The sequence below is a fragment of the Apostichopus japonicus genome, chromosome 17 (genome assembly GCF_037975245.1).
Source record: "Apostichopus japonicus isolate 1M-3 chromosome 17, ASM3797524v1, whole genome shotgun sequence".
Lineage (NCBI taxonomy): Eukaryota > Metazoa > Echinodermata > Holothuroidea > Aspidochirotida > Stichopodidae > Apostichopus > Apostichopus japonicus.
The window spans coordinates 19456998-19484052 of NC_092577.1; the positions used below are offsets into that span (position 1 = coordinate 19456998).

At 42.4% G+C, this 27055-nt stretch overlaps 1 protein-coding gene across 1 annotated transcript in view; it reads right to left on the reverse strand.

Moving 5' to 3' along the window:
• Window positions 1-27055, reverse strand: part of LOC139984726 (uncharacterized) — a 226439-nt gene that overhangs the window by 119114 nt on the left and 80270 nt on the right. The gene's annotated exons all lie outside the window — the stretch shown is intronic.

Sequence of the window (27055 nt, forward strand, 5' to 3'; positions counted from 1 at the left end):
AACGTAAAAAACACAAAGTGTGTGGTGAACGAAAAGTGGAGAGCAGCCAAAACACGTCCGCACTCCACGAAAGCAAACTACAAACTGACGCCCCTGTTCTGCCACTGTCGAAGCAACTGGCAATGATGACCAGCATACCAATGATGTCCTAGATTACGGTTCATCCGGACAGCATCATTCTAGGCAAGATATGAGTGGAACTATATCTTCGGAGCCAAATCTTCAAGCAGAACTTGGCAAAGTATTTGATGACATGACTGACAAATTGAACTCCAGCCCGGAGGAATTTGGAAAAGCAGTGACAGCCCTCTTTGGCAATTATAAGAAAATAACCACTGACAGTCATCTTGTAAGTGCATTGCACATGTTTGGAAAAAATGTTGTCACTTCTAAGACAAAAAGAAGGGCATCCTTCCACACTTCCTCAAAAATTGGAGTTCAGTCCACTGCTGTGTCTAGAAGGACAATGGCGATGTGGGGGGGGGGGGGGACGTAGAGTCAGTTCAGGCCGACCTTCAAAGGCCTTGTGGCTGAACCATGGTTATGGCAAGAGGAAAGCAACACCATCACTGCAGTGTATGCCAAAGAAGAGATCTGTTGCGCCACATTCCCTGACACTGTGTAGCCGAGAATGTAGCATTGGGAAAGACCCATGCAGCGAAATAAAGCTGAGATGGATGCCATGACGCTCCTTAAATCCCACAGGTACTTGAAATCGTTAACAAAACGCGAACCTGTGTCTAAATTCCTTGCGATACTCAGCATGCATTGGCGCCTTTTATTGTACAATGTATTGGTACAGGGTCTATCAGATTGCACTTTACCTAGTGAGTATGTTGACATGAAACCCAAGTAACCAACCCCCCACCTAGGGGGATTTAGCTCATACCTATCCACATAACAGTGACGTAGCCAAATGGGGAGGGGGGCGCAAAGTGCCCCCACAAAAGTTTTGGGGTTGCATTCAACGTTTTGAAAAGTGAAAAAAAAAGTGGGTGAAAAAAAGAACACAGTTTTGGACTGGGGTGGGTACTGGGTGGGTAGTCATATGAGTGGATTGCTGGTGGTGTGTGTATGGAGGATGGGGGGCGCGGCTTGTGCACTGATTCACATATTATTTTCAGTACAGAGAACTCACACGGTTTATTTATTTCATGGCCTGCTCTTATTGTTCTCCGATTCCGAACATAAACATTCAGTGGCGCTGCCAGGAGGGGCACAGGGGGGGGGGCAAAGTTCACCCACATAAATTATGGGGATGCAATTTACATTTTGTAGAATGAAAAAATCTAAAATCTATCTAAAAATCTAGAGTTGGGAGCTGAAGTGGGTAGTCATGTGCATGGGTTGCCTTAACCTTGATTTGTCTACTTGTATTATTCTTCTTGGAAAATTTCCCACCTTTTAGCTTGTTGTCCATATCTGTGATATGGCTCTTATATTTTGTGAAAAGCAAACCCTACTACAGGTATTACAAGAGGCCAGTCGGAATATACGACTGTGAATTCCATATAATGTAATTTCTTTAAAAGAAAGGTAGTGATTATGCTCATATTTTTATTTAATGCTTTGATAATGGTTCAAAATTGTTCAATCTAGGAATATATTATGCACTAATTGTTTTCATTCCTTGACTCCAGTTGAGGAATCTATGCAGCCATGTCAGTGTGTGTGTGTGTGATGCCTGGCTCGTTAACACAATAACTTGCCCCCACTTGAATATATGAGGCTCATACTTGGGATGTGTGTTCCCCATAATGAGTACATGATCCGTATTGTTGTGGGGCCAGGTCAGAGATTCTCTGAGGTCAACAGAGGTCAAATTATGGAAATCTTGTTAACACGATAAGTCCCGAGTGCTTGATCCGATCAGGCAGAGATTTGGTATGTAGCTGTCTTATGGGAGTACAAGAACCCTCTTGTTTCTGATGTAGACCAGTGGCCAGTTTTGGCCTATGTTGGATTGCTAACACAATAACTCCTCCTCCCCTTCCCCTAAGTGGATCAAACTCGGCATATGGGTTCCCATAAATAACTACCTGGCCCATATTCTATTGGTGTCAGAGGTACTCTTGAGACTATCAAAGGTCAATGCAATCAAGGAATCACTAAGCCTCATGGCTTCCTGGTTAGCAAAAAACTTTGACCATCCATGGACTACTGACAAATTTTGAGTAGAAAGTAGAACTGATGCGAGTAACTAATGGATTACCGTCAATGGTGCTCCTCCCATTCCCATTTAATGACCCAAAACTGTTAGACCTGAAATTGGCTTGAACTAATACAAAAACATGCTTTAATTGGGACTTCAATCAATATTTGGAATCTTCTGATATCGTGTCTCTCACAAGCTTTCACAATTTGGACCTCTCCTGACCTTCAATGACCTTTAACTGATACCAAAAAACAAATATTCTTGCCATCTACATGGATAATTAAGCTCATATCGCTGCCGCTTGCGTTTTGTAGTTAAATCGAGAGGAGACAGAAACATGACTAAGTGGCGTCAGCAGAATGTTTACAGATTTACATGCTCTCCGAGACGTTGGGGGCATTGGTGCCCCTCCGAGGACCATTCGCCCAAAAAAGTGTTCGATGTATGAGTCTCGACAACATGCATGTGAGAGCATCGGATCAGAGTGCATGCAACCCTCGCCCCCCCCCCCCCCAATGCTTTTTGAGGATTTGTGCTACGGTCGTGACAGCAGGGTCTGGAAAAGTTAGAAATGAACCTCCCGTGGTATTGATTAATCGTCCTTCACAAGTTCTGGCGTCAAAGTTAGATGTGCCACTTCATATTACACCAGGTAGGCCCACTGACCTTTCAATGCTAAAAACCTACAAAGATACATGTATTGTATCGTGTCGCATATTGTTTTATCCATCATTCTAAATTGTTTGTTGATTTATAAATGAACCCCCTTTTAAACGGCAGTAAGAAGCCTACGTGCTTTCATCATTAGTTTACGTACGCTTCTGGGTATTGTTACGCACTTGAAATATTCTACCCATTTTATTAAACAGTTGTCACTTGCGTCTGCTACTGTTAGAGTAGCAGCTACCTGCTATAACTATGCCTAAATAGCAATGTCCCTCTGTACTATACTATTTATTATACTGGTACGTGTACTAGAATCCCTGACATGTAACTTAATTGAGAACTTTCAGCACCCAAACAAACACCCGAATGATATCACTGCATAGTCTGTGACGTGGACCAATAAGCCGTAAAAACGACCGCTAGTCCACGCCCATTATGCTAATGTGGCCGCGTCGAAGTGGGAAAAATAATTTCGCTGGCGGCACCCTTAAGGGAGGATCGAAAGATAGACATGTGCAAAATGGAAGCAAGCAGAAGAAAGAAACACACAGAGAGTAGCAAAATTGCGCAACAGAGTCAATTATAACGAAGTTCGCTGTACGATATCAAAAGAACTTTTGAAATCAGCTGGATATATACCTCCATGGGATATGAAGTTCTGGAAGAAGATCGCTTTGAAATTGTCATGGCCAAGGAGCAAACATTCGCAATCTGTTCATCGGTCGTATACGATATGGGAAGAAAATCGAGGGAACGTCCGAAGTGTACTGGAAGCTAAAGAAACATTGCATCCTAATCAACAACCAAGAAACAGTTTACTACAAGAAAAAACAATAATAAGAGTGTCGTTTTCGGAAAGTCAAACGCTACACAAATGTGGACATCTCAGCGAGAGCTGCATTGCATTTGTCGATCAGTTTACAACCAACTTTTGCAATACTTTTGCAATGCCAGAGATGCAAAATGTGGTACCATTACAAATGTGTTGGGATTCCTACACACATTGTAAATGATGAGAAAATTCACTATGTTTGTGGTTTGAATAACTAATGGGAATGTCAGAGAATTTGACGACAATGGGAATCCAAAGTGAGTCTCTTCCTATGATGCAATGGAAATGGTCAACGGATAGATGACGCTTTTCGAACTGATTAAAAGATCAAAGATCAAAAGATTAAAAGATCAAAACAATGTTGCTAATCGAAATGATGAACAGATAGACAATGTTTATCGAAATTATGAACGGCAAAGTGATGCAGAAGCACCCATTGCAGAAAGAAGAACATGCAACAATTATATTTACCAAAAATACCGCACTCCACACAGGACAACGAAGACCTCGCATCTAAAGAAAAAGATAAATTCCGACATGATTCTGAACAAGAGTGTTGACTGCGTCGATACTGATATGGAGAAAAGTGCGCACAGCTGAAACAAAGACTACGATAAAGGTTACTATCTAAGCGGAGCGCCACCTTGGTTGGCGCGGAGCGAACAGAGAAAATTTGAGATTTCAGCACCCCCAGATCGCAGGAGATGGCACCTGTGAGGCAAAATAGCAACCAATAAAATGTGCAACTTTGGTGACAGAAATGCAAAAGAAGTTTTTCCGCTTTCATGCTCACTGGCCTTGCCAACTCAGTCAGACGGCATAATTTGTCGTTTTGAAGGTGTCAAGGCCTTTCTCCCAACTCAGGATATGCCCACGTGTGGACTTAAATAGCATTAGAGGAAGGGGACGGAAGACTAACACGCATCGATGTTTCGGTAATGGTCCACATTGGTGGCTCGGTGCTAATTAGGCCATTTATTGGGTTTCTTGAGGCAGCTGTCATCAGAATATGGGTTTTTGTGCCAATTGATGACCGATAACATGTATATTTCTTCTTCATATATCTAGCAACACTCTAAAAACAAATGAGTGGATTTCATTCCATTGGAGTGATCACTCGGCGCACTTAAAATTAATAGTGAAATTTAACTCTATTGGAGTTAACCCTCACTCCTAATATACTGTTTTTTCCCAATACCCATTGGCCATGGGGAGCATCACGCACATATTGACGACAATTCATACCAAGTCTTTGTTATGACCAGCCTGAGATTTAAACCCCAGACCTCTGGCTGCTACTGACAATTTTTAATTTTATGCGGGTGATGCGGCTGACGTTCTACAGTACGTGCATGTTGAATAGTTCCTAAATCTTCTCATATTCTGACCGTAATTTGTGAATAAAATTTATCCTACGCGTGATCAGTACAGTACAGTGCATATCATCATAGACGTACGAACGTACTACGAACGTTCGTATATCAGACGCACTCGATACCCACGATACGATACGGTCCTGGAGAAACAATCTCCACTCATCATTTTTTAAGGCGATATGTGAGTAGTGAACAGGCACAGCCGCATGTTTGCAGGAATTTCAGAATTCCCAATATTTGATATCTCTACCAGTAGTGGAAAATCATGTTTCGACAGTTTCGTGGCCATAAAGAGTGTTTTGTGGAATATTCATTTCACTCGAGGCAATATATGAATACCTGATACCTCGGGTTCAGTACAAACGGAGCCAATCTTTTGATAGATTGTTGCGCTAGGTGGAAGCACTGAACATATTTTCAACAGATATCGATATCACGCAGCACATGCACAAGGTTCGTGGTGTATGGTCGCATCGACCATTTCCATGCCATGCTGTGTCACCATTCTCGTGATTACTACAGATATTGTATTATTCTTATTCTGGCAGATGCAGACGAGAAAATTGTGTAATATTGAACCAAAGATATTAGTCAATCGCACTGATAATTTTGGTTTTACATTTTTTTTACCCCATTCCCAGTGGGGGGTGGCAGTGGGGGGCCAGCCGATTTCATGGGGGCCCAGGCCCCCCGTAGCTACGCCACTGGTGACAAACCAGAACTCAAACAATCAACTTTCGTCAGACATTACCGAGGAAACCATCAACTCATTCAAACGCCTCACTCAGTAAATGTTCTGTAGTAACCCTGGATTGGACAGCGAGCGACAATATCCGTGCATCATCCTACCAGACTTCTTCACTCACAAATGGAAAATTCACGCAACAATTGTTGGTTCAATTCTACCATGCAATGTTTATCGAGATGCAGATCATTTGAACTTTTTTTTAAAAATCCAGACAGCTTGTTCACAAAATACCTATTATATCCGTATGGGTGCCCGACTGGCATACTGTCACTATGCCACCGCTTTGTTCAACTTCAGCTATGGTACCTCTCTTTCGTATTTGTGGGCGAAATCCGATTCAAATTAAAATATCCAACGTATTAACATGTGAGACTTGTAATACCTCTATCAGTAAGAACGGACTGTGAAACATGTGTAAACCTGAATATATGGGACAAAGAAGTGACATGCCTTGTCACAGTGAGATTTGTCGAGGATCTCAAAAACAGTTTATCAATCACAAAGAAATCACCTATGCGCCTGATCTGCTTATTGTTGTCATTCCACGATATGATCAATATGGACAAAATGTGAAAAACCCTTTCGACATCGAGGAAACGTTGTATGTTACATCTACAACTATGAGCACTGGAATCAATTGTACATGTTGGAAAATGCACTAACACTGGCAATTTTACAGCAGTTTGCAGAAGAGACGACGGCAACTTTATTGTTATTGATGACACTCGTATTCGTCCATGGAACCAACAGTTTACTGAAGAAAATGCATATCTTTTGTTTTATTCAAAGATGATCAAAAATACTGCACCTATCAGAGCGCAAAAGAATCTTGCACGTCAGGGACCAAACCACGAAAATTGAAGGATGGCAAAATCTCAACCTGACAATACCATGCCCGAAGAAAGTCCACCTCCTGAAGCTACTTCCAAAATCGACCGCGCAATCCATAATAATGGACAAATCCAGCAGGTGAATTCAAAAGAAACTTTTTGCGGAAATGAAATCTGCATTTATGGAGGAGTCTACAAACCGTACGTATACTACTATATCCCAAACCCAAAAGTGTCAAGCAAGTAAAATTTGGAAAGGCACCGTGAAAAGAGTTAAATGCTTAATAACTCTTCAACATGTTGACCAGTGTCGAAAACAACCGTCTTGTGCCCTCGATGTTACCAACGTTTTTACCATTTATGTACAGAAGAAATAGTCTCACGATGCAAATGTGGAAAGCTATGTGTGTCAACAACTGTACTATTACCTCCAGATATGATATTTACTTTCTTTAGTACAGTTCTCCCCAGTAGCCCAAACACTAAACCGAACATTTTATAAAGCAAAACGTATGATGGACAATTCCTATCAAAGATGTTACATATCTTCAAATCAAATATTACCGGCCCGGCCCTCTTACTGTTTCAGAAGATGGGAGAGCAACCTTTCTTGCACAATTTCCCTTCTATCATGTTCGCCAAACAGTCAACAACCTCCTCTTCCGTATATAATATGCGACCACGTTCATCCCATCCTAACAAAGAAAACTCAAGACAAGCGAGCCAAAAAGTAAAATACGCCCACCGACTGGCAGAAACCAACTCCCCCCCCCCCAACAACCCACTCGAACATTTACAAAACCACAAAACGACGACCAGAACGCAGCGAAACGAAACACCCCTCCCCCACCACACCAGCGTCCAAAAAAAGCTGCCCCAGATAAACGGCGACAATCGTCCTCAACCTGAATGCGAATGTCACACTTCACCGCCTGCAGGACTGCCTGCCAACTGTCAAATTTCCCCCCTAAAAGCTATATTGCATCTGCTCCTCCAAATAATTTCTTTTTTTGAAATATCACAAACACAAATATTACGATGCAACACAGCAACAGAACGAACTGGAGGGTCTACTCTCCATATAAAACGAAGCCCTGTCCTACCGACTATGAACGGTCTCCCGTTACACGGTCGGTCCAGGTCTAGAACCACTCCCACAAGCTTAAAACAAAGAAATGCCAAAAAACATGAGCAGTAAAGCTGTTACAGCCGGTCCTAGGGCTTAGTCCATCGCCAATGATACCTTTTTAGATTGGTTACCAAGGCACCGTGTGCAATCCTTAAGGCAAGATCACGGAGCCTGCAACCATTCAGCCTTGAATGCACCAAACGCCATACTTCGGCAGGATGGCGTCCCTGTACAAAAATTGCATTCAAGGCCATATTCCGCAAGGAACTGTGAACGAGGGCCAGCCGTGACAGGTCAACAGGGGCAACTCAATCAGAGCGGAGCAAATGACACGCACCACCTTGCTTGGAGTACTACTATGCGGTTCTCTGTTGCTAAAGAGCGGCGGCACCCATCGACGCAGGCGCAACCCGCCCTAAAAACGTACAAAATATGAAGAAGGCAACCCCGGGTCAGTCACCGCTACAAACAATTGCTTAAATAACAAAGAGGTTAATTTACTTCCCAGATGAAGTCCCCCCTTGTCAAGTTTTTGGTAGCACCCGACCAAATGAATGAAAAAATCGCCCTCTCCAACCGCACCAGAACGCGACGCGGAATTGGACTCACTGCTCCCGGGTACCACAAGATGGGCGAAAGAAAACGATTAATAACGGTGACTTTCCCCAAGATCGAAAGCCAGCGGGTGCCGAATGTTTTGAGCCTGCTCTCAAATACCTCAGCCCTATCGTTCCAGGTGACATCACAAGGTGCATCGTAGCCGAACCATATACAATTAATTTTGATATTCTGATCCGACCACGACGCACCGAATGGTAAGTCTCTGTGTCTCCAGGTACCAAGGCGAAGACACTTTGTCTTTTCCGGATTGAACTTCGCCCCGGTGGCGCTCTCAAAGATAGATAAATCCTGCGAGAGGGCACGAAAGGAGCCCAGACGCGAAACAACATATGTGACGTCATCTGCATATTGAACGGATTTCACGTTGGCACAACGAATGCAACAAGTCTCGCTAGACAAAATATAAAGTAATGCAGACAGAGGGCACTCCTGGCGCACCCCCCTCTCTACGTTAAAAATCTCCGAACAAAAACCCATTTACGATAACAGAACTGTAACATTCTTGATACAAAACAGAAATCCATTTACGAAAATTTGGGTGCAACTGAAACGTCTCCAATACATTCATTAAAAAACCGCGATCCACCATGTCAAAGGCCTTCTGCTGCTCCAGAGACACCAATGCACATGGCAGATCACGCTCAATAACAAAGTCGGTCAAGTCGCGCATCAACCACAAGTTCTGCTGGATGCAATGACCCTTCACTGCACAAGTCTGGAGATCACCCACAAGATGCGGCATAGCAAGTGCAAGGCGGTTGCACAAAGCCTTAGCCAGCAACTTGTAGTCCACGTTTAACAAGGTGATCGGACGCTTGTTATGGGGATCCAAGGGGTCCCCAGACTTTGGTTTAACAGTCCGTTTTGGAAGGCGTCCTCGAAGACGGCTCTGATGTCGGGTCCTATTATTGCCCAGAAGGTTCGGTAACAACTCCCTCGGAAGCCCGTCCGAACCCGGGGACTTGCCATTCTTCATCTTCGAAAGCGCCTTCCAAAGCTCAACAGTGGTTATTCCGCCCCCCAAAATATCATTCACATCGCGGGGAACGGGTTTTTGAGATTCCCCTCAATAAATCAGACTGTGCCGACAAGTCGACATTGCCACGCGTAAACAAACTGGAATAATACTCTTTATATACGCGGACAATGCCGTGAGGGTCACTGACCACGGTCCCATCGGTAGCGCGCACAGACGGGACGCGTCTGTCACCCGCCGATGAGCCAACGGACTGGTAAAACCCCAGTGAAGGGCGCTCCTCGGCTTCCACCGCTTCGACACGGGCCCTGACGCGGGCACCGTGGTACTTTTCATCGAGATAAGTCTGCAAAGCGATGACTGCCGAAGGGTCGCCAAACTTCACCTCCGCGCACAGCATCGAGAATTTTTCTCTTCGACGCCGTGCGCGGGTCACGCAATACTGAATTGCGTAGCGTTTGATGCGCAACTTGATATCATCCCACCACTGGGATGTAGAAGCAAAGGCCGGCTTCAATGTTTGCCATCCTTTGTACCTGGTCTCGAAACCCTGGCGGAACTCTGCCTCGCCAAGAATCAGACAGTTAAGCTTCCATAGGCCCCGCCCGATCGGGAAAATAGAAGGCAAAACAAAACGTGCTACTACAGTGTCATGGTCAGAGAGCGGACAGCTGAGCGTCTCGCAACCCGAAAATGTAAAACTTACGGGCGCATACACTCGATCTATCCTGGAGGCATCTTCTCCGTTAGGCCTCACCCACGTATAGACCGTACTACACGGGTGCATATGCCTCCAGACATCGGCTAAAAGGTGTGCCGAAGTGAATCTGTCCAATTCTGTGATCCCAGCGTCGGGACTAGCAGACACAGAAGCCCCGAGTCTGTCAAGACCCGAGTCTGGGACACAGTTAAAGTCTCCGACCATGACACATGGAGCACTACCAGGAACAAAGGAAGGCAGTGTGTTAAAAAATTCTCGTCTAGCAGAAGGCCGATTGGGAGCATACACATTTGCAAAGGGAGATGTTACCCTGTGGATACCAACCAATGCAAACCAATCGGCCCTCGTGATCCGTCTCCAGCCTAGTGGCACAGCCCGCCTGACGAGGTGACAGGAGGATGACAGTGCCACAGGATGAAGACGAACCAAACGAAGCATGCAGCCCACCACCCCACTCATAAGCCCACAGAGGGACATCTTCTTGCAAAATATGTGTTTCTTGCAGACAAACGCAGTCGACTTCCATTGAAATACAATATTGGAAAATGCGACTGCGCTTGCGATGATCCCTCATGCCATTGACGTTGAAAGTGTCAACTGAAAATGTATGGGCCATGAGAGGGCACAATGGGGCAAAACTACGCCGACGACGATTCTGTAAGCTTCAAGCGCGCTCTAGACGACATATCGTCGTCGGAGTCGTCACTTGAAGCCGACCTTTTCAGTGAGGGTTCCCCCATCTCGTCGTACCAGCTCGTCCCAGTGGCACGTTTCGGCTCGACGATCACCGAGCCTCCGGAGTCACTGTCAGACATAGTCGTCGTCAGACACAGTCTCCGGATCTGGCGATACCGGCGGCGGACTGGGGACGGAACTGGACGGCTTGATAGGGGAACAATGTTAAGTCCTAACGTTACACTTGGAATACAACAAGACATATATGCATTTAATATATAAAGTATAGGAATACACTCTACTATCACCATGAAGAAAGAGCAAAGTCACATGTACCAAAAAGAAACCTAGCAACCTCACAGGAAAACCCATATCCCAAGAAAGCTGTCAATAGACAATAAAATAAAGAAAGGAAACTATTAACCCGCCTAAACCTTTAAATTGCATAACCAAGCTGCCGAAACACCCATCTGAAAAACAGCAACAGCCCGAAGAAGATGGCTGAAGTAAATCTAAGTTACACTCACTCAAAACGAGGGCGCTATAAACCAATTGAAGGAGCAAAGACCAAACTGGAAATCAAATTTGGTCACAACATGTATATTAAACTCCCCTAGTGAGACAATCAGCCCTGTCTATTACTCCTCTCACTGGGTAAGATAACAGTAAGTAATAGAAAGGGTCAGAGGTTATCACTACTTGGAGAGCTGTTTGCTTCTGTGGTCTCTCACATCCTGGTAGCAGTAGAGAAGTCTAATAGATTATAAAACAGTGTAATCTAGTGTGTTGACTTATTTTTTAATTATCCTTTGAACATTATACACCCGGCTCATGTTTAATGCAACTGTTAATGTCATTTCTGGTATCTGAGCGGCTCATGGCAAACATTTGTCTTTATTGTATTATTTTACTTCTCCACTTGGATAATGTCATAGTTGTCCCTGGAAAATGCTGTAGAAAAGCATCCCCCTCCCCTTCCAACACATAGCTACTTCTGTGTAATACTTCCATGCAGTATGCATGCAGTTTTCAGTTTAATGTTTATGTTGCAAAGTGGGTAGTAGTTTATGCAGGATAACATATCCCACCTTATCGAGTGAGAGTGGGTGTCTACAAAGAACTAAGATGCTAGCACGAGAAGTGGCTTGAGTGTCGTTGTTAGGTTTTACTTACAAAGCTTTGACCATGCATGGTAAGTGAATATCATTAGGCCTTAAAATCATAGTTGAGTAAATTTAGGCAAAATAGCCTTTAAATTTACTGTCCATCACAACGTACCTAGGCAAGGCTGAGCAGGCAATTGGCGCCTACCTCAAAACTCAGATATCTGGCTATAGGCTATACTGCTTATGCCCTTTTGCAACAATTTAGACTGTTGGGAATACATTGAAAATGGAGAATGCAATTGAATATTGGTACAATAGACTGAAATATTCTAGGCTTAAGTTATGACCTAGGCTAACCTAAGTTACACCATGGCAAGGTTACGACTACGTACATAGGCCTACCCTAAGTTATGCTAGCCTATGTCCCTATTATTGAAGTGTTAGTGATAGGCTAAGCCCAGGACATAACAGTCATCCCATGTGATTCTGGCATGTGTATCTATCGTTAGGGACACAGTTTTAAGTAATATGAGGTTTTGATGATTTTGTTTATAAGGATTTTGTAATATCTCACATTGTAATTAAGGACAACCGTAGCCGGTATAGGGGTCTAGGCTTACTACATCCCAGGTCCCGTAAATAAGAATACAACAAATTAGCAGACGACACTAGTAAATTATTGAAGATTCCTATTTAATTGCCTCTACTATTGCTTCCTAAGAAAGAAAAAGTGAAAGTACAGTCCACTGCGACATTTTCGACGATTTTGCACCCAAATGCGGCACGCGATATCACAATTTTGAGTAATTTATGTGAACTTTATCACTTTAGTTTACGCGCCGTACACAGAAAGCGACACTACTTTATGAGTGGCTTCAGTATATGTCGCATGACGTCATTCTATCCTTATCAATTTTTATGGGTGAAATACAGTTATTTATGGGTCTATCCAATATACTTCCAATATCCAAATCCAATATCCAAATCTATCCAATATCCAAAATACTATCCAATATCCAAGTCACCACCCTGTTTAGGCCTATTAGACACATTGAGCTAAATAAGGTATTTTCTTTGTTTACAGGACATGACAAAGAGGCATGGATTGTTGCATCTGATGTAGGTCTATTATGAGCTTCTTATGACATTGGTTTACTGACCAGTGATGGTGAAATATGTGACGCATGGAAACTTTTCATCATCGGGAACCAGTGGAAGCCTCCTGGAAATTTCATCTGGCCAACTTCCAGTCACAAAAAGCGTAACACAGTAGAACTTAGGAAGATGTCAGTGAACCACCTTAATGGATTCCCATGGACATTATACAGGAGTCGTTCAGTTTGGATTTCAAGACATTAAAGGAGGACGAACTTATGGAACCAAAACTCACAGGACGTGTAATTGGAAAAGCCATCAGCGAGATTGTAGAAAAGATGGGTTTCGACATAAACAACTGCGTAGGACAGGGCTATGATGGGGCTGCTGCAATGAGTTCTGAAACAAGGGGAGCAGCAGTAGTAATTTTAGAGAAAAATCCTACAGCTTTGTACACGCACTGTGCTAGCCATTCATTCAATTTGGCTGTGGTGGGTAGCTGCAAATTGCAGGCAGTTCGCAACATGTATGGAACCGTTCGTGAGATCATCAACTTCATAAATGCTGGTGCTAAAAGGTTTGCAGTCTTTGAAGCAGCAGCTACCCCCTAGTAAAAAACAAACGCTTGATGCAACTATATGAAACACGATGGGTGGAACGTCATCAAGCCCTAGATACCTTCATTGAGATATACGATGCCATTATCCTGACACTTGATCAGATATCAAAGTGGAGTGATGTATCAAGTTCATCAAAGAGCCGCACATTATTACTAGCTACCAAGAACTCAGTGTTCCTTACATCACTACATTGTATAGCGGACAGAATGGTTAATTTACGACCCCTGGCAGTAAAGTTTCATATGGAGAATCAAGACATGTTGGGTGCAGTGTCTATGCTACAGATTGTCATTGATGTACTTGAACAGAAGAGGACCAATGCTGACGCAGAGTTTAGCCGTGTGTACAGTGCACTTTCACCCTTTCTGGAGATGCGATAAACTCCACGAACATGCACTAAACAGGAACACAGGTCGAATCCAGCAGTGTCAGACAGTAAAGCCTACTATCGTACAACTGTATATATCCCATTACTCGATGACATCATTAGTAATGTGAAAAGCAGATTCACCAGGCATTTGAAGCAAGCCATGTAGCTCTCCAACTTAATCCCTCACTACATCACAGAAAGATCCACACGTGATGAGGACGACAGATGGCTATTAAATGCACTCAACATTCTATTCTGATATCCTTCCAGAGACTTCAGCAAAGCAAGCACTTGGCGAATGGAATGTGTGGAGACAAGAGTGGCTAAATAGGCCAGAGTTTGAACGTCCTAGGGATGCTGTAGCTGCCTTATGTGATCGACTTTGCTTCCCCACCATTCACGCCCTTCTCCACATTTGTGCGTGTCAGCCAGTCACTAGTGCAGCAGCTGAGGTCATTTTCCACTCTCAGGCGACTGGAAACCTGGACCCGCAGCACGATGAGCAAATGCCGTCTGACAGACTTGGCACTGATGAACTGCCACCCACAAATGTTGAGCGTGGACGATGCTGAATTTGTGCTAGACATGTTTGTCAGAAGTAAAGTCCGACGGCTGAATTTAATGCTGTAGGCTGATTGCTGAATAGGTAGTTACAGCTTACCAACTGTGGACAAACTAAGCTAGAGATTGTTTTAGTTACTGGACAGGTATCATTGCAGGAGTATATTATTATCATAATCTGCCCGATTTGTTCTCAACGGTTAAAATTATTGAAGTTAAGCTTCGATTTTGCCACATCTATCACAGGCATGAGCTTTTTCGGCGAATTCTTTTCTACCTCCAAGATTTACACCTTTCAATCTCCGTGAATTTCGAATAACAGTGTTACCGTATCATTTGAACCGTCGTTTTTCAATACCGATGCATTGCATATCCAACCTGCAGGTGGACAAAATCTATTATCTTAACACACTGTAGCATATGCAATCTGGAGCCTATACCGTAATTTTTTCTCTGGATTTTCATAACGTTCCCAACATTATTGCAACAAAATTAGACTTTGCTTAGGGGCTACAGCCAGGTTGACCAGACGTCCCGTATTTGACGTGATCGTCCCGTTTTCGGTCATTTGTCCTGCGCCCCGTATTGAACCCCCTGGGACGCACCATGAACAGAAAAGCAAAAAAAATATTACTTGTCTTTTTTAGGCTATAGTGACAATAGTAAATTTCCAGAACATGAGATTTAAAAATACAAAATGCTTAGATGCAACTTACAAGGCCTGGCAAGTGCCATTTCCAGCGATCTGGGAGGCCTTAATCGGCCAAAAATTTGGTGTACGCTTCGCGCCAACTCATGGTGGCGCTACGCTTAGATAGTTTGCCCCCCCCCCCCCTTGGCAAATTCCATCTTCGCACAAAAGGATGGATTCTTCCCAACAGCAACTTTCACCATCTCATCCAACTCTGCATCTAAACAGAAAATACATATCTTCACTTTCATGGTAATGATTGAAGAAAAGATGTACACTGGTGTAATGTAGCAAGATGCCTTGCACACTGATGATATCCAGGATACATGTACTCTGGTTCTGAGAATAAATAAATGTTCACACTGTGATAGAAATTCCCATGAAAGTATCTTTTTTAGTTTGCGAAAAACAGAATTTGAAAGAATCACTTGTCTATTCATGGAGGCTGCCATATTGTATACGAATGTACAGTATGGACTTATAGTGTAGATTGACAAATAAGATAGTTGCTCACACCCTAACCCTGTCTTTCAAGTACTAGTGTGATTTCTTCCCCTTCAAGAACCCGCAGTGCACGGCTAGAAGTATTACCACCAGGGTTCATTTTAAGCGGTATCGCACTTTGCGATGCGATTAGTAACATTTGCGATGCAAGATGATACTTTGTATCGCGCAACTGCTGCACAACACAAGTTAGGCCCCTGGACTACACACACCTAGAGTATAGCAGCCTAAAGTCCCAAATAACCACATCACACAGAGCACGATTCATTGACACGAAATGTTACACTCATATTTACTATTTTATCTGACACTTTTGGAGTTTTGTTTTCCCATTTGATTCAAATAATTTACTTGGCCTAGGCCCATGCCTGATCTGACCTACGCGGCTACCGCAATAATAATAATAATATAACGTTACTTTCGCACTCGTACTCCGATCCACCGGTGCGGGCTGAAGTTGGCTACCAATAACAGCGGACAATAGCAGCCGCCCATAAGCAATACTAATGGCGGACAATAGGAGTGGATAATAAGCGAGTTGCTGCTATCGGTAGCTAGCCTCGGAATATTTACTTGGGATATGCTTCCACTATTTTATTGACATAAAAACTGCAAACTATTGTAACTGGCAAGCTAGGCGGCAACCTGGTGTGATTGTAGCATGGATATACATGATTTCGCGCACTTTTGACGTATTTTAGTCAATGTCGTGAACATCCTACAATGAAATTGAAATTCATCACGATTTTGGATATTTGTGAACTATTTATGGGGCCAACGGCGAAATTCAATATAAACGTTACTTGCGCAATATGCCACATCGTGAATGCTTGCATAATTGCATTCCCTCTAAAAGTGGAAAGATATGTTTGAAACTTTAGTGTAAACATTCCTTGGGACGAATCGGTCGTCTGCTACAAATTGAATAGTTTAGCGACTCCGGCAGTCTACTTTTTCCGGAGTTTTCCAACAGTCATTGTTGTGACTTAACAGCCATTATAACTTGAGCAATTTTCTGGAAAATGCACAATCGTCAATTCACCGTGGAACATGTTTTACTGAACGAGAGTGAGTGACTGTGTCAAGCACATGCAATCGATGGATGGCCGTTAAGAAAGCACAGTACTGAAGTGGGGTGAGGATTTTGATCGAAGAAAACTTGGTTGAAGTTTGAAGCAGAAGGAGAGGTCAAAGTAACTTAAATTTATTGTGCGGTTTGCAGGAAATATGAGAACAGACTCAAGGGACATCGAAATTTCAGCCAGAATTTGAAAAAGGACAATGTCGCGAATCATAATAAACCTGAAATGCACAAAGCGACAGTGAGCTATTAAGTTGGCGGTCCATCATTACACAACTTTTTCACAAAAACACCCATTGGAAATGCATTTGCTGCTGGACAAGATGAAGAGAAAGAAAGGGTGAAAAAACTGGTTGGCATTGCATATGTATTGGCTAAGGAAGAGATAGCCTTCAACAAGTTTCCAAGCTTTGTTCAGTTGGAGAAGAGACATGGTGTGGATGTGGGAAACACATATCACACTGATATCAAGTGTAAAGAATTTACCGAATGTATATATGCTTCAACTTAGAGATGATTTTCCTGAACAACTTGCAAGGCAGAGTATTTCTCAATATTGATAGATGGGGCAACTGATACCTCTGCAACAGAGAAAGAATCCATTTTTGTGCTCTTTGTGGATACAGAAGGCCAAATCACTTGCAGTTTCTTGGGTTTGGCAGTGGTGAATGATGGCACAGCTGTTGGATTGAAGAATATGCTTTCAGATTTTTTTGTTGAGTTAGGCATCACAAACCTAGAGAACATATTGATAGGGTTTATGGCTGATGGTGCGAGTGTAAACCTCGGTCAACTCAGAGGTTTAGCCACTTTTTTGAAACAAGACATTCCATGGTTGTTGAGTATCCACTGCCTAAATCATCGACTAGAGTTAGCCGTTAAAGACTCGTTCAAAGGTACATATTTGGAGGAAATTATGAACGTGTTGTTATCCATTTATGCACTCTATCACAGAAGCCCTGAAAAGTTGAGATAGCTGACAGCGTTAGCCGACATAATTGGATGAAACAGTTTTGCGACCACAAAAGCAAATGGAACACGGTGGGTGCAGCACAAGCAAAGAGCTTGTGCTGCATTGATACAGTCATATAATAGCTCACTTTGAGAATATAGCTGAGGACGCCAGCACTGGGGCTACTGAAAAGGCAAAGGTGGTTGGTCTTCTGCGGAAACTGAAGCAGACCAAATTGGTGTTAAATCTGTTGTGCCTCGAGCAGCTTTTGAAGCCACTCAAAGTGGCCGTGATCAGTTCAGCACAGCAGATATTGAGTATCGTGGAGTCAAGCTGACTGCTGCACCAGGTGGTATTGTAAATGCATTTCAGAAGAATGTGCTAACTTATCAACAGAGAATTAGAGACAGCATAACAGACCGCTTTGGAGATTTAACAGAAGGTCCTGTTTTCAAATGCTTCAAAATACTGGACACTACACTGTGGCCAAATGAAGCTGGAGACCTTCAAGCATTTGGTAATGATGAGGTTGAGCACATTGTTAACCACTTTGCAGTTTTATTGGATGGTAAAAACATAACCAAGGAGGACATTCTTGAAGAGTTCAATGAGTTTAAGCTCTTCAGGCGACCTTTCATGCTACATTTCGAGATAAGGAGCGCTTTCGGAATTTCTGGCATATCATCTTCAAAAATACTGCATACTACCTGTGAAGTTTCTTTTAAAACGGGAAGCTACATTTGACAAATCTCATACTTTCTACTGAATAAAAAGATTTTTTAATTGTTGTAATAACACTACTATCTGGATTTAGAATTGCTAACAAATTTTTACACTGCAATATTATCTGTAAAATAAGAAAAATAAACCATTGCATCTTTCCAGAAGTGGAAGAAACTTCTTATCTGTCTTTTATCTATCCTTTAAATGGAATTGAATGTTCATGAGAACACTTAGGTTTTTCATGAACTTTTAGGAATTTTCATGGTCACAAGAGATAATATCTCTTTCTGTGAGAACATTAGATACTGTTTGTTTTGTGACTGGCACCCCATTTGGTGGAAACTCTTCTAGTCTATTGCTTCATCTATTTATAAAAGTGCCAAGATTACAATTTGCATACTGCGATGACCGCAAACAATGAGTAACAATTGACAGCTTTCTTTGGTGACTTTAGTTATCCTAACTTTGTACAGTACATTGACAAATGTACAAGAAGGAATGCTATCCTAGATAAATGTTTTGGCAACGTTAAAACTCAATTCAAGGTCAAACTCTGCTCACCCCTTGGGAATTCCGATCACAATACCATGTACTTACTTCCACTTTACAGACAGAGGGTCAAACAAAAGAAACCGATTAAGACTACATACCATGAGTGGTCGGATGAAGTCACTGAGACGTTACGTGGGTGCTTTGAAAGCACCGACTGGGCGTGTTTCAAGATGACGACACCAACAATAGGGTTACAGCTGTCAGTGAATATATTAACTTTTGTGTTGAATCCATTGTTCCAACTAAAACAAGATGGGTATTCCCGAACAGTAAACCGTGGTTATCTAAGGATTTGAAGGTATTGATGAAACAGAAACACGTGACCTACCATAACAAAGATTACGAAACAGCGAGAACTCGTCAAAGGGAAATTAAAAGAGAAATCAAACGGTGTAAACATCAGTATGGAAAGAAACTTGAACGTAAATTTCAGTGCAACGACAGTCGCGCAGCGTGGAAAGTCATGTCCACCATCACTGGTCATAAACTGAAAAAGTCACACACTGCACATGCTACTATGGACTTCATTAATGAACTCAATCAGTTTTATTGTAGATTTGACGAGATCGATTTTAATGAAGAACAGCTTTCTCTTCGTGCAATTCTATTTAATAAGTGCAATGATTTAAAGAGGGTTATTTTATCAGTTGATTATCGTCCAGTGGCACTTACTTCTACCGTAATGAAATGTCTCCAAAAACTTATCCTTAGGACTTTGTTAAATGATAGTGGCGTTACCATAGATCCCATGCAATTTGCATGTACAGCTAATAGAAGTGTTGATGACGCAGTCCTATTGTTTTTGCATAAAAATTTTCAACACTTGCAAACTCCAAATTCTTTTGTTAGGGCTACATTTGTTGACTTTTCGAGTGCCTTCAACTCCATTCAGCCGCACTTATTAATTAATAAACTGTTAGCTATGGGTGTAAATTGCAGGTTACTGCTGTGGACCTTAAACTATTTAAGAGACAGACCACAGTTTGTTAATTAAATGGCATTTGCTCTGATGTTCGATCCGTTAGTACTGATGCCCCTCAGGGATGCCCCTCAGGGATGCTGTCTATCTCCTGTCCTTTTCTGCTTATACACTAACGATTGCAGAAGTAAACACGATGTCTGTTCTATTATTAAATATGCTGATGATACAGTGATAACCGGTTACCTGCACAACGATGTTGTTGCTCCGTATGAGAAGGAAATCGAGGATTTTGTTACTTGGTGCAACCAAAAGTACCTAAAATTGAATGGCAAAAAAACTAAGGAGATAGTATTTGACTTCAGAAAACAGCCACATGATCATGCTCAAATCAGGGTTAATGATGAGATTGTGGAAAGGGTGCACCACTATAAATATGTAGGTACTATCATTGACTGTAAACTTAACTTCAAAGACCAGGTTGATGCAATTAGATCAAAAGCTTCCCAACGATTGTACTTTTTACGTAAACTGAAATATTTTAATGTCGACAACACTATTCTTTTACTTTTTGACCAGTCAGTGATACAAAGCGTGCTGACTTTTAGTATTATATGTTTTTACGGGCTGCTTACAGAGGATTCTTCGATTAAATTAGAGAAGGTTGTAAGGGCTGCCAGCCGTACTATTGGGAGGGATATTGGTTTAAAAACTATTTATGAACTCTACATTGATATGGTGCACCAGAAAACCCATGGAATATTAAAAGACCATACACATCCTCTTTTCGAAAACTATGTATTCTGCCGTTCAGGCAGCAGACTTCGCATGCCACGGTCTAAGCATAACAGATTCAGGTTTTCTTTTGTACCCAATTCTGTTTCTTTTTCAACCTGAGGGCTGTTAGATGTGTATATTTTTCTCACATGTATGGATATTGTTGTTCTTCATATTCTTACCTTTTCATTCAACTTCTGTGTTTTGTTTATACTAATATTTTACTGTATTCTGAATGTATCTTTATAACTTTAATTTTTATGTCTGTCTGTCTGTCTGTCTGTCTGTCTATCTAAGAGATTATTTCACACAATTGTCAACAATAGTGGGAAAGTAAAGATTCAATGGAACAGTATTTTGACTGATAAGTATATGAATGGTCTATTTTAACTGCACAATGATGAAGGCTGCAAGAAATTATTTCACTGCAAACTGTATTTCTTGTATATAGCTTCATATTATTACAGAATTTGTTGAAATAGTTTACATTGATTTACGTTAATACCAACACCTTTTTAAAGAATAATTCAGGCCAGATTTTGAAAAATATCCGGCAGGAACCGGATAATTTCTCACTATTCGTCCGGATAGTCCGGCCGGACCGGATATGCAATCAAACTCAAGGACATGTGCAAACGAATACGATTAAGGTGTAACCAATAAGATTTACTCACACTTGCACAGTTGGAACTTATATGACATATGTAGGCTACGGGACATGAATCGACAGTGCGTAAGCACACACAGTCAATAATATGCATTTACCTCCAAGATAATAAGCTTAGGCTTTAATATTAACACACTGAAGTCATAGAGAAATATACGCCTTACACACTGTACTATACAAATTAACATGACTAGGAATCGGATGCAATACTACGGAGAGCAAGTGCACAATTTCGGCCCAAGAAATAATACAAGGAGCCACAGTAAAACGATAAACAAAACATTTCTGGTCTTAAAGGTTACAATTAATAATATGTTGCAATCATACCTTATGTCTTCCTTCGGGGACTGAAGCCACTAAATTTTATTGAAATTATATGATATCGTTAGTAAATTGTAGCAGTAGCATCAGTGTGGTAAAACTACATAGCAACAACAAAAATTAATTTTTAGAAAGGAAAGAGTGGAACGCCGATACGGCAGAAAATAGCACATTGAACGACTAACAACGCTAGAGATGGCGACTGTAACACCCCTCCCCACCCCAAAAATTTGTCACTCTTGCTACATATGCCTTACAACTTTCAAGTAGAAATGCATTGCAGCACGATCGAAAATGTCTCCCTCTTGCTACATATGCCTTACAACTTTCAAGTAGAAATGCTTTCAGCATGATCAAAAATGTTTCTAGACCTTGATCTTTGGGGTAAGTTTGTGAATGGGGTACGTGATTGGAATTTAGAGCGGAGAATCTGCCAGGGCATGTATATCGAGGGGACGAGTTTGCTAGACTGGCAACCATTATAAATAATAACATTGTTACTGGTACTGGTAGTGCTACGGATGTCATGTATATTACTAGTCTATACAATATTACTAGCCTAGAACTTATTCTATTTCTCAACATAGATAATGTACTACTAGTACTAGGCAGACGTACCATTCACTGCACTTTGAAATGTGTGCTTTTTACGTGCAAAGAAACGGACACGGACCAAAGGTCAACAAAACCAAAAACAATCCCAGTCTGTTTAACAACCACCAAAAACCCAACTGAAAACCCACAAACAGAAATCTCTCACTAACCCACAAATGTATAAAATATAGCGTTTAACGTGACGTGAAAAGGACACGGACCCAAAGGCTAACAGAACTAAAACAATAAAGCTACACAAACAAGCCCGAAAATGCCAACACCAAACCACAAACAGAAAACCCCCAACCCATATTATGTAAAATTCATCCGGGGTACGCCGTCCCGATAGCAGACGACAGGCTTGCGCATTACCTGCGAAATTTTCCCAATACGGGTCTTTTCAAGCCCCTAACAGTATTCCCCCTTTTCTTACGAGGGAGCAGAGTTCTTAACTCCTCGTCAACCTTGATCGAGTGGACCTCCCTGTCAGGAACAGGAGGTCCACTAGCGACCATCGTGTCCGGTATAGCGGAAGCGGCTGCGGGTAGGGTGGAAGGGCCACTCGAGTCAATGAGATCAGTGGCCTGTTTTGTCTCATCAAACCAATCGGAGGACTCCTTAGCCACAACTAATAAGGCAGTAGTGCAGTCCTCCATTGGCGAGTCAGAATCTGGGCCACTTTGTCTCTTGGGCCGGTTGACTCGGGGCCCGACTAGTATCACCGATAGCGGGCGTAGCTACCGGTGAACCAGTACAAGCGGCATCCTGCGCCGCGTGCCACTCCGCTAGTACCATCTCCGCCGTTTTGTTCTGCTCTGCCTCAGTGGGCAGGCTGGCAGTCTCGGCAAGTTCGATCAGGGGAGAGGTCGGACACGAAAGGGGGAACAAAGCCTCCATCGGGGCGCTAGTGTCGGACACTGGGGCGATGACAGGAGCATCATGTAGTACGGTGTCAGAGGCCGGGACAGGGTCCGCTTCAACCACGCCCGTAGCCACTCTCACGGCGTATGAGCGGTCTGGGCATAAACGGGCGAGCTGGCCCGTTTTCCCACACGAGTTACATACGATATCCCCTTTACACTCGGCCAGGGTATGCCCAACCTGTAAACAGCGGCTACACCGCTTGTTCGGGCACAACCTAGCCTCATGCCCTTCCAGCCCACACCTCCAACAAGTGCGAGGCTGGCCCGGGTACGCAATGTGTGCCCTGTGCCCATTAGCCCACAAGGTAGAGGGGATATCGGACTTGAGTTCGATTCTAACTCGTCTAGTCCCGGTCTTGACACCTTTACATTAAAGGAATTCCGGCTCCTCGTAGCCGGTCACTTTCCCAAAATGCCCCAGTGTCCGCACAACAACCTGTTCAGACATGTCCAGAGGGAGATGGAGGACTGTCACCCACACCGAACTGTCATACGGTGTGACCTTCAGTCCCTCAACTCCCTCCAACACATGGACGCCTCGGACGCGGGCAGCCTCCGAGGTAAACCGTACACCAAAACAATTCATACCCCGGAGAGGTTTACGCTGAAGCGCGTCAACCTCTCCAGGGACCTTTAAACCAACAGAACGCAAAACTGCAAACAAACTTGTACGGGGACGACCTTAAGCCTCCCCCGAAAAACTCAACAGTACGATTTTGCTGTCACGGCGAGCCGCCATGACAGCTAGGGGTGTGGCAAAGCCACGCACCTATACACAAACCAAAACGAAACAAACCCAAAACACACAAACTACACTAAAACAAACTGTAAACTAATGAAGGGCCAACGTTAAAACACAAAGGTGGTCAAGGAAAGGTGGAGAGCAGCCGAAAACACGTCCGCACTCCACGAGAAGTGAACTTTGAAATCGTTTCGCTGCGTGCTGGTCGTCCTTTTGTAGTTTTCTGAATGTTTCAGTGGCTGGTTCGGCGTTTTGTCTCTGCAGGTCCGTGGGCCTACGGCTCGCTTGACCTGAGTTTCGCTGGTAAGAAGAATGGATGGTTCGGTAGTGCCGTCTGGCCGTGGCGTTTTGTATCCCGCACGGCGGGTCACGTAAAAAGCACTTTCAACATCTTTGTTTCGAAGGTTGCTTGTTTCCTCGGACTTTTTACAGTCCTTTCAGAACATCCCGTATGGACCGGCGAAGACTAGAGAGTACACAGGGTTTTAGTAAACTGCGTACAACTTGTATGACTGATCTGAATAAATATCTTTATTCTTGTCTATATGAGTTTCATTCAATCTGGGATCAAACAAAAAGAGAATACAAATTAATTAATCTTAACCTTTACACTTAGTAGGTTACATTAGTGAAATGATTATGCAAAAGTCCTTAACTCTGAATAGCACTTTAAACATTTTTAATACACAGATAATTTCAAATAAATGTCATTAAAACCCTCATAGTCTATGAACCAATGCATATACATACACAGAATACTTTGATAATTCGCGCAAGTCAACCCTGCCTGCACTTCATTGGATCGAAAAAACGTGCAATTTGACCAAACTAAACATACTAAATTTCCCGCTACTTTTACATAAAATGTCATTACAAACCAACAACTTACTTCTTTGGCAGTATACTGAAATAAAACACGTTATATGAACTTACGACTGTCAGGCTTTAACAATAAGCGGTAAAATATTTGTAACGGTAAACTACTCGACCGGACGAGGAATGTCGATAATTGTTTCTGAGTAACCGCAAACTAAATACAAACAAATTATCAATGTGAAAAGGTTAAATCGAACTGAAGTGTGCAGTAATCCCGACTTCTCGCAACACCATATAATCTGCAATCTTCCTGTTCGTGAATGCCAAGAAAATATAATGCTTAATTTGGTCGACTTCCGCCATAACTGTCGACTAATGGCTCTGTAAATATTAATTGCTATACGTGCGTATAGTAAGCATTTGCAGCGCGAGCTGAATTTCGAGCGAAAGCTTTTTCATTTACACCACGGAACCAATTTTAGACGGCAACGTAGGTTTAGACAACAACGTAAGTTTAGACAACCACGTAAGTTAAGACAGCAACGAAAGTTAAGGCAACAACGAAAGTTAAGGCACCAACAAAAGGTTAGGCAACAACGGAAGTTTAGGCAACAACATGGTAAAAACAGCACCAACAACTTTTAGTTTAGACAGCAACAAACTTAGTTTAGACAACGAAATAAGGTCGCCCTTTTCGCGTTCCATTGGTTTAAGACATAAATGAATCCAGAAAGCAGCAATTGCATCTATGGTAGTCATGTAAATATTCAGTTGTTAAGTGAGTCACAAATGTGCCTAACAGGTATCATTTGAAATGGGTTGTACATCTTATGCAATTCACTACACATATTAAATAAGCATATAATGAGGGCATAGAAAGAAACACTTACTCATCATTCCCATCTCCATCATTCTTTGGGACGGTTTCTGTGATAGTTGAAATCGATGGCTGCCAAGTGCTTTCTCGCCACATATAAAGAATGACAAAGTTTGTGGTGATATGTTAACTATTAAGTTTGATTATGCAAACTTTTATCAGGGTTTCTTTGCCACAATATATTTCATAGTCATATTTACCTTTTGTGTTTGCAAGCAGTTGTCTTACCATTTACACAAATACACACGCACAAAATTTCCATGACAATCTTGGCCGTTTGGCAAGAAATGAAGAACTATTCACAGACCGTCATGAGCAATTATTATAAAAAATTATGATGTTACCTGGCAGGGTAGTTGAAGGATGTCCATGCAGCCCACTGTTACCATGAACGAGCTTTTAGGTTTTGGCATGGGGCATTCAGGAACCATGAAGCAATGCTACTTATCAAAGTATTGTCCTGACTCTCTAAATTCACTCTGATACAGGGCCACCTGGGCTGGATGTCCAGGAAGTTAATCACCATCTCATATATATATATTTCGACTTAAGGAGAGGAAGGACTACCAGGTGTCAACATGGGCTATTCATTGTAATCAGCTAATGAGCTAACAAGAGACTACTGTAACTGTATGTACTGAAGGTAGTTTATATGTAGGCTGATTTCCTGTCAATGCTCTCAACGTAGATGTTGTAGAAGGTGAAGTGGAGATGAAGGACAAAAGCTGGATTTCAATACACTATGTATTACTTGCAAAGATTACCAACAATGGCAGAAGGGTATTCCACGCATCTCTGAAGCATAGGTCTACTGAAAACAAATACTAAAATTAATGCTGACGAACACATGGTACAATGTTGCATACCATAGGCTATATTGTGCATACTAAATAAATTACCAAAACAGAATGTGACTTTCTATGTTGGGTTTCACCTTAGAATTAAGCTTAGCGTAGCTACATACCAAGTGAAGCAAAATAAATAGGGTGGACTGGGGGAAAATCCTCCCTGCGCTTTTGGCTGAATGGGATGTCATAATAGGTACCTGTTGCCCTCATCAATAAAGACTCATCGCACACATGACTACCACGGGTTTACGAGTCTCACAACAACTGCTGGTCAGTTTTATGGCAAAGTTTCACTTTTGCAAGTATTTGTTATAAAATTTGGGGTCACAATATGAGTCATAACAGGTCCAGGGGACCATACAATATACGTGTATGTATTTTGTTTGTCTGATTATTTGGATTTACGAGGATTTCCATAGCTAGTTTTGTATTCCTCACGTAGACCAGCCATGACTGCACTAATCTAGAAATGGTTCCCATTGGGGCATACTGCCTACTGTGCATTTGGGTAAAAAGCCCCCCCAGGCTCTTTACCCAAAGGAGGAGGCGTTTTACTCCGAGAGCATAGGCTCGATATGTATTAATGC